General features: G+C 45.1%; 1 long non-coding RNA gene across 1 annotated transcript; it reads left to right on the top strand.

The window, feature by feature from the left end:
• Positions 1-6: 6 nt before the first annotated feature.
• On the top strand, positions 7-2,432 carry LOC131496997 (uncharacterized). Its single transcript, XR_009254708.1, has 2 exons — positions 7-144; positions 1,640-2,432. It is a non-coding gene; the product is annotated as an uncharacterized LOC131496997 (long non-coding RNA).
• The last annotated feature ends 4,286 nt before the right edge of the window (positions 2,433-6,718 follow it).

Here is a 6,718-nt window from a genome sequence, read left to right as displayed (position 1 = left end):
CTCCACCTCAAGCAAGGTCCGCTCACAGTACAGGACCAGGGGTGGTCACCGTGTGGCCTCTCCCAGGAGGCATGGCCTTCTTAGCTTTGTCACTGCTCGTGAAGGGAAGACCTTTGTGCCCTGCTTTTGGCATCAACAAAAGTGGTAGGTTCAGGGGAAACTTCCTAACGCTCACACCACACAGTCAACTAGTCTACCCAAGGATGAGTTGTATGCTCCCAATCTTTATGTGCTACCAGCCTGTCTCCTCCTCTGTAATACAGCAATAATCTTTCATAACTCACTGGGTTCTAGCTGATGGTGATAAAGACACGAGGACAATGCTTATACTTCTAGGGATAGCCATTTCCTGGTAGGAACTCCCTAGGTCCCAGAGGGCCAGCTGGATTTCCATGGCCAGGAAACAGGAAAAGAGAATTCATTCAGTGGGCTGGGATGTAAATAAGCCATAAAAGGCTGCACCATTCTAGGCTGCACCTGTGAGCATCCCTCAGCTGAAGCTCTGTCAGCGTTTCCATGACAAACTCGTATTTCTGGATGCCTCTCTTCCAGCTTCAAGAGCATGCCTTGTGCTGAGACTTGACACTGAAAATGCTTTCATGTTTTTTTCCCCTTAAAAAAGATTGCACACTCTAAAAATCCACCTGCTCATTATATGTGTTTGCTTTTCATTCTGAGAGTTTTGTGGGTATTATATTTGTATGGTAGGCACACAAGCATATGATAATACACGTGGGGGTTCTGTAGTGGAAAGCTGCCTTGGCAAATACACAACCACCACACAGCACGGTAAGATGCCTCCCCTCCCTAAGACATCTCTCACACCCATTTGCCTGTTCCAAAGCCTGAAATTCTATCATTAGAGATTTACTACTTTTGAACTTGGGTGATTATCCATCCCTAAGAGTCTACTGTGACAATGCACCAACCCCTAAAAGGACTAAGCTGCCATCTGATGAGGGGTTAGCAGAAGAACCATGAGGCATCAGGAAAAATGGCTAAAGGATAGAAGAGCCCTAAAAAAGTGGATGAGAGGCATCCAAGAAATGTTACCTATTTTACAGTTTGTTAGGCCTGCCTATTGGATACACCGTGTGCATATATAGAAGCACGCGTGCGCACACACACACACACACAGTGCTCTTTATATACAGCAGTTGTTCCCAAAACCTAAGTGATGTTCGTACTCACCTGGGAATACTTCCAAAAATGCAGGTGCCCAGGCCTTGCCCTGGACATACTGAATCGGCATTTCTAGGGCTGGAGCAGAGCCCAAGTTTCCGCGTTGATCAGTCAGGTTTAGAAACCACTGACAGAAAGCATAGAGCACCAGAAGAGAAAATAGAACACCTGAATTTGAGTAACAGCATTGCCGTTTATTGAGGGACCCTGGGCCCTGCACTCTCTGAACCTGGGGGAAACACCCAGTTCCCATGGCTCATATGAGGCAGTGTTACAGAAATGCCCATTGAAAACCAGCTGACATTGCAAAATTGGTTGTTTTCCCATACACACATGGCACATGGCATGCACTGATACACATTCATGGGTATCCATGTCCCCGGATGCCCTACAGAGAAGGCAGGTCTGGTGTTCATCACTGTCCTTCACCTTAGCTTATGTCTGCCTTCACTTCCAGATGGACTTTCTCACTCCAGGACATGTGCTCTGCTCACCTCTCCTAATAGCTTGGCACAGTCCTTGATCACTGAAGCATGATTTTTCCATCTAATGGGTTTATCTACCATCTATAATCTCTCCGATGTTCATCAGTTCTGGGGAGAAAGAAGGAAGAGGAGTCACTCCTCTGCTTTATGACAAGGGGAAACCCAAACAAGGGGGTTTATAAAGAGGGCTTTGTACTACTTAAACATAGAGCAGTGATTATTTCCTTTTGAAAACCTGGTGAAAATGTGCTCACAAAAATTCCCCCTATGGTTTCAGGGTTTCATGGACTTCCTGATGTCTTTCCATGGACCCTCTAGGAGTCCAAGGAATCCCTCGTAAACAACCCCTGCCCCACGTGGCTCTGGCAGCCCAAGACCTCTGAGCTTCTAGAGGGTCACATTCAAGCACATGAGGCATCCTTTCAGCTGGGCCTTGGCTGAGTGTCTGACTTCTCGCCCCTCACCACAAGCTGTGAGATGAACTTGAGTGACCTCCCCTCCCTCCCCACGAAAGAGTTAAAACCCAGTGACACAGTGACACATCACCTGCGTTGAACAGAATCTTCTCAGACCCAGACAATTCCTCCTTGTTCCTGATCCTGCAGCACAGGGTCTAAGCTGCCATAAGGTATCAGGAGGATGGATGGTCTTTACTACGATGACAGAAAACACAGCTCAGACTGGCGTAACCAATAACGGGAATCTATTGGTCCATGACAATAAAAAATTTCAAGGTGGCTGGACTTTTTGCCCATCCAGGTGAGATCCATCTGCTCTGAGCTGTTTTTGTTCATTTGCTTGCTTGCTTTTGGTCTCTCCATCCTCCTCTGTGGCATCAACCTCATCCAAAAACTTCCAGCCTTCAAGGTTGCAATGTGGTCTTGCCAGCAGCAACCAAAACTGTACGCACCCTCATTCCTACTTGGGAGAGAGAGCAAGCTGCTTTTTTGACAGTACCCATGAAAGAAAATGGAAGCTTCTTTCCAGAACCCCTCAGTCAGTGTCTCCCACATCCTATTAGCCTACATTGGGAAACATCCCATCCTGATTAGAGCCTCTGATGATGCAGGACTGCATGGCTGGGAAATTCAGAACATAGTATAAACAGCATGCCTCATTGCTCAGACCTCAGGTCCTTGGGCTTGGCCTCCCACCCTTACACAATTCAAACTGCTTTCCAGAGAGAGATTAATAACTCAAAAGAAATGATTTTATAAATGCTAAGGCTCCAGTCTTGTCCCACACTTGGCCCCTTGACAAGAGCATGGACCTTCTCAAGGAGGTAAGGGGGAATGGATTTTCATTTTCTAGAGAAAGGGAAGGAAACACAATCTACAGCCAGTCAGCTGAGCAGAATGCAGGCCACACAGGGGTTCAGAGGCCTGGGATGGGCCTCCTTTCTCCTTTAAGCTTTTGGGTGATCATGAACAACCTGTTTACCCTCTTTGGCCCCAGAAAGAGTCAAACTGTCATCCCTTCCATATGTAAGGAGCAACAGTTTGGAGGAAGCTGGGTCCTCAGAAGATTCCAGGCTTGTGTGCAACTGCTCAGAGCATAGAGATCATGGTGTGTGGAGTGGTTTCTGACCAGTCCTCACTTGCCAATACCATCCAGAAGGTATTTTAGTATAACTCCAATAAAATTACGGGCTCTGTGTGGGCCCTGGCTCTGCTCAGACACTCATATAAAGAAATATGGTTCAGCAACTGAAAGTCATTTCAAAAGGAATTCCAATTATTTATTAATGTCTTTTGAAAAGATATAAACACTTTGCAAAGTTGGTCTGAAGCCCCCTTTTGTCCTCCTTAATTCTGTCACATAGATAGCTACTCAAGGGCCTTTTACACGTCAAAATCTCCCATAGTCTCTCCAGCACCCAAATGTCTCCCTTCTTTCCGAGCTCTTTATTATGGAGGTCAGTCAAGTTAGCCTCTTGTGTCAGTTCCTTCCTCTTTTCCTCCAGTCTCTCTTCACACCCATTACCCCAATTCTACATCTGAGAAGATCTGGATATCAAAGTTATTAACACAGAACTCTCTGTAGAATACTCACACTTTAATAAATCTTGTCCTGTCACATAAGCATTATTGGGGAACAGACTTCCAGTCTCATATATGCATAGATTATTCTCATAGTGTGTATTAAGGTTCTCCAGAGAAACAGAATCAATAGGATATAGACAGATACATATAAGATTTTTATTAAAGGAATTGCTCACATGGTTATAAAGGACAAGAAATCCATGATCTGCCATCTACAAGCTGGAGAAGCAGGAAAGCTGGTGGTATAATTCAGGTCAAGCCTGAAGGCCTGAGAACCAAGAACTCCTGTGTCCAAGGGCAGGAAAATATAGATAAAATCTAGCTCAAAAAGAGAGAGGGAGAGGTGCCTGGTTGGCTCAGTTGGTAGAACATGTGACTCTTGATCTAAGGGTTGTGAGTTTGAGCTCCATGTTGGGTATAGAGATTACTAAGTAAAAAGAGAGAGAGAGAGAGAGAGAGAGAATCCACCCGTCCTCCATCATTTTGTTCTATTTGGGCCCTCAAAGAATTTGATGATGAAAGCCCACATTAGTGAGGGTGGATCTTCTTTACTCAGTCTACTGATGCTCTTCCAGAAACATCCTCACAGACACTCCCAGAAATGTTTTACCAGCTATCTTGTCATCCCTCAGCCTAATCAAGTTGACACATAAAATTAACAATCACATACTCCATCCTGAAGTAGAACATCAGCTTTAGTTGTTTTTGTTAGTGGGGACAGGGGTCATAAACCATCCATCTTGAGAATATTACCTTATAATAGCTTCGACACCAGGAGTTATTTTTCAGAAAAAGTCTGCAGAATAATCTCCACTGGCCTCTCCTTCTCCACTCTCCAGCTGTGTCCACCCTGCTCTGAGATCCAGGAGGCTGAGCTGGTGATCCATACCAAGAGGCTTTCTCGTCCTCTGGTTTCTGGTTGTCTTTGACCACTGAGAGGCATTGAGAGATGGGAAGGAGAAGGAGGTCAGGGTATTTATTCTGCCAGATCCTACCCTGGTGAGCTGATGGTTGGCCAAGGCTCCCGTCCCAGGCCCTCTCCCAGCTGCAGCTACCCCTGGGGTCTTGTCACTACTCCCCATCTGCCCCTCAGCCTAGAGGTAGCAATGGTTCCCTATTGTTTCTGGTTCCTGGAACTCATTACCACCTTCCCTTGCTTTCTCCCCATTGCTGCTTCCCTGAGCCCTATGAACAGCTCTTTCATCCAAGCCTGCTCACTACCTAAGTGTGCCCCTGACCTCCACGGCATTGTCACCTCACTGAGTCTCATCTTATCAATGTAAAGTAGAGAGGGAAGGGAGAGAGGATTATGCTTTTTTTTTTTTCATGGAGGATCTAACATGTGAAACTTACAAAAATGATTCAGTCAACTGTCAAGGTCTAACTTGCATCTTTGGACTGGATTATCCACCATTTTGGGCCAAGTTAAGGGCTTAGTCTGTGGTTGAAGAACAATGTCTCTCTGAAAAGCTAAGTGGAAAAAGAATCCAAAGCTTGTCACTACTGCGATCTAATGATGGACTGCCACAACCAGGCAGCAACCACTAAAATTCAGTGTGTGGCTTTGCTGCTCTCAACCTTCTCCTGATCACAGCAAGACCATAAAAGAGAGAGAAACATCGAGTACCTCCTACAGAAAGACTGAGTCAGCGATCGACAAAAATCCACACACATCCTCCTTGTCCATCCCAGGCCTGATTAGGAAGAAACCATACCCACCCATATCTGAAATTTCATCAGTAGAGAGGCGTAACTTTGCCTTTAGGCCGGATGTAAATATTGTTTCCTGAAAGGAGCAATTGAGTTACATTTGATTAATATTTCCATTATGTGCAAGGCACTGTGCTGAGCGCTAGTTAGCATTGTAATCCTATCAGTTACACTTGAGTATGAATAAACTGGATATCAGAAGAAAGAGGAAGTGCAGAGAGGTGGGGAGAAATGTGCTCTAAAGGGAGGAAGCTGAAGACACGCTTTGCCTTTTAATCATCCTGGCTCAGGAGAGAGGCTCTGGGTGAGAGATATAACGAGGGAATCTTACTGTGTGTAGATGGTGCTTAAAGCCGTGGGACTAGATCAGGCCATCCCAAAGGAAGGAAGGAAGGAGAGGAGAGGGGAAGGGCAGGGAAGAGAAGAGGGAAGAGGACATCTAAGAGCTAAGCCCCAGGGTATTCCAATCTTAGGGCTAGTGAAAGGGGACAAGGGAACCAAGAAAAGAAAATTGACAAGAAACAGCTGGTAAAGTAGGAGGAAAATTGGTAGACTAGGGTGTCTGAAAGCACCTAAAGAAAGTATTTCTAGAAGGGCAGTGATCAAATGACAGAAATTGCTGCTGATGGGTCAAATAAGAACACAGTACCAACTGTTGAATTTGTCAGCACATTGGGAACCTTGATAAATGTGGTTTCACTGTCATGGTAAGGGGAACAAGCCTGATTGGATGATGTGTGATGGAGAATAGGAGGGGAGGAGATAAAAACAGCACAAGTGTTTTTGGTTTTGTTTTCATTTTTTATTTAACTAATCTCAACACCCAATGTGGGGCTTGAACTCAGGACCCTGAGATCAAGAGTTGCATGTTCCTCCAACTAATGCCCCAACACAGTACAAGCCTTAAAAACTTTTTTTTAAGTTTCGCTATGAATGGTTAGCAGAAAAATGATGAAGTAACTAAAGGGGGAAGGTAGAGCCAAGGATTTATTTTTTTAAAGATGAGAATTATGTCCCATTAGTTGCTGATGGGAATGATCCAGTAGAGAGAAAATTTAACAATGCAGATGAGAAAGCAGAGAATTACTGGATTGACACCTTTTAATAAGCAAGAAGGGAAGGGATCTAGTGCACAAGGGAAGGGCCTGGCCTCAGACACATGGATTCTCCATTCATCATAAGAGGAGGGAAGGTAGATTATGAGAGCCTGAATCAGGAAAGTTGGTATTTTGGGTGGTGGGAAGATAACGATTGTCCCCCAACCCCGACCCCAGTTTCTGTTTTCTCAGTGAGGAAAAG

This window comes from Neofelis nebulosa, chromosome 16, assembly GCF_028018385.1.
Source record: "Neofelis nebulosa isolate mNeoNeb1 chromosome 16, mNeoNeb1.pri, whole genome shotgun sequence".
Lineage (NCBI taxonomy): Eukaryota > Metazoa > Chordata > Mammalia > Carnivora > Felidae > Neofelis > Neofelis nebulosa.
Note: the sequence above shows the minus strand (reverse complement) of the source record. Positions and strands in the feature narration are given on the sequence as shown.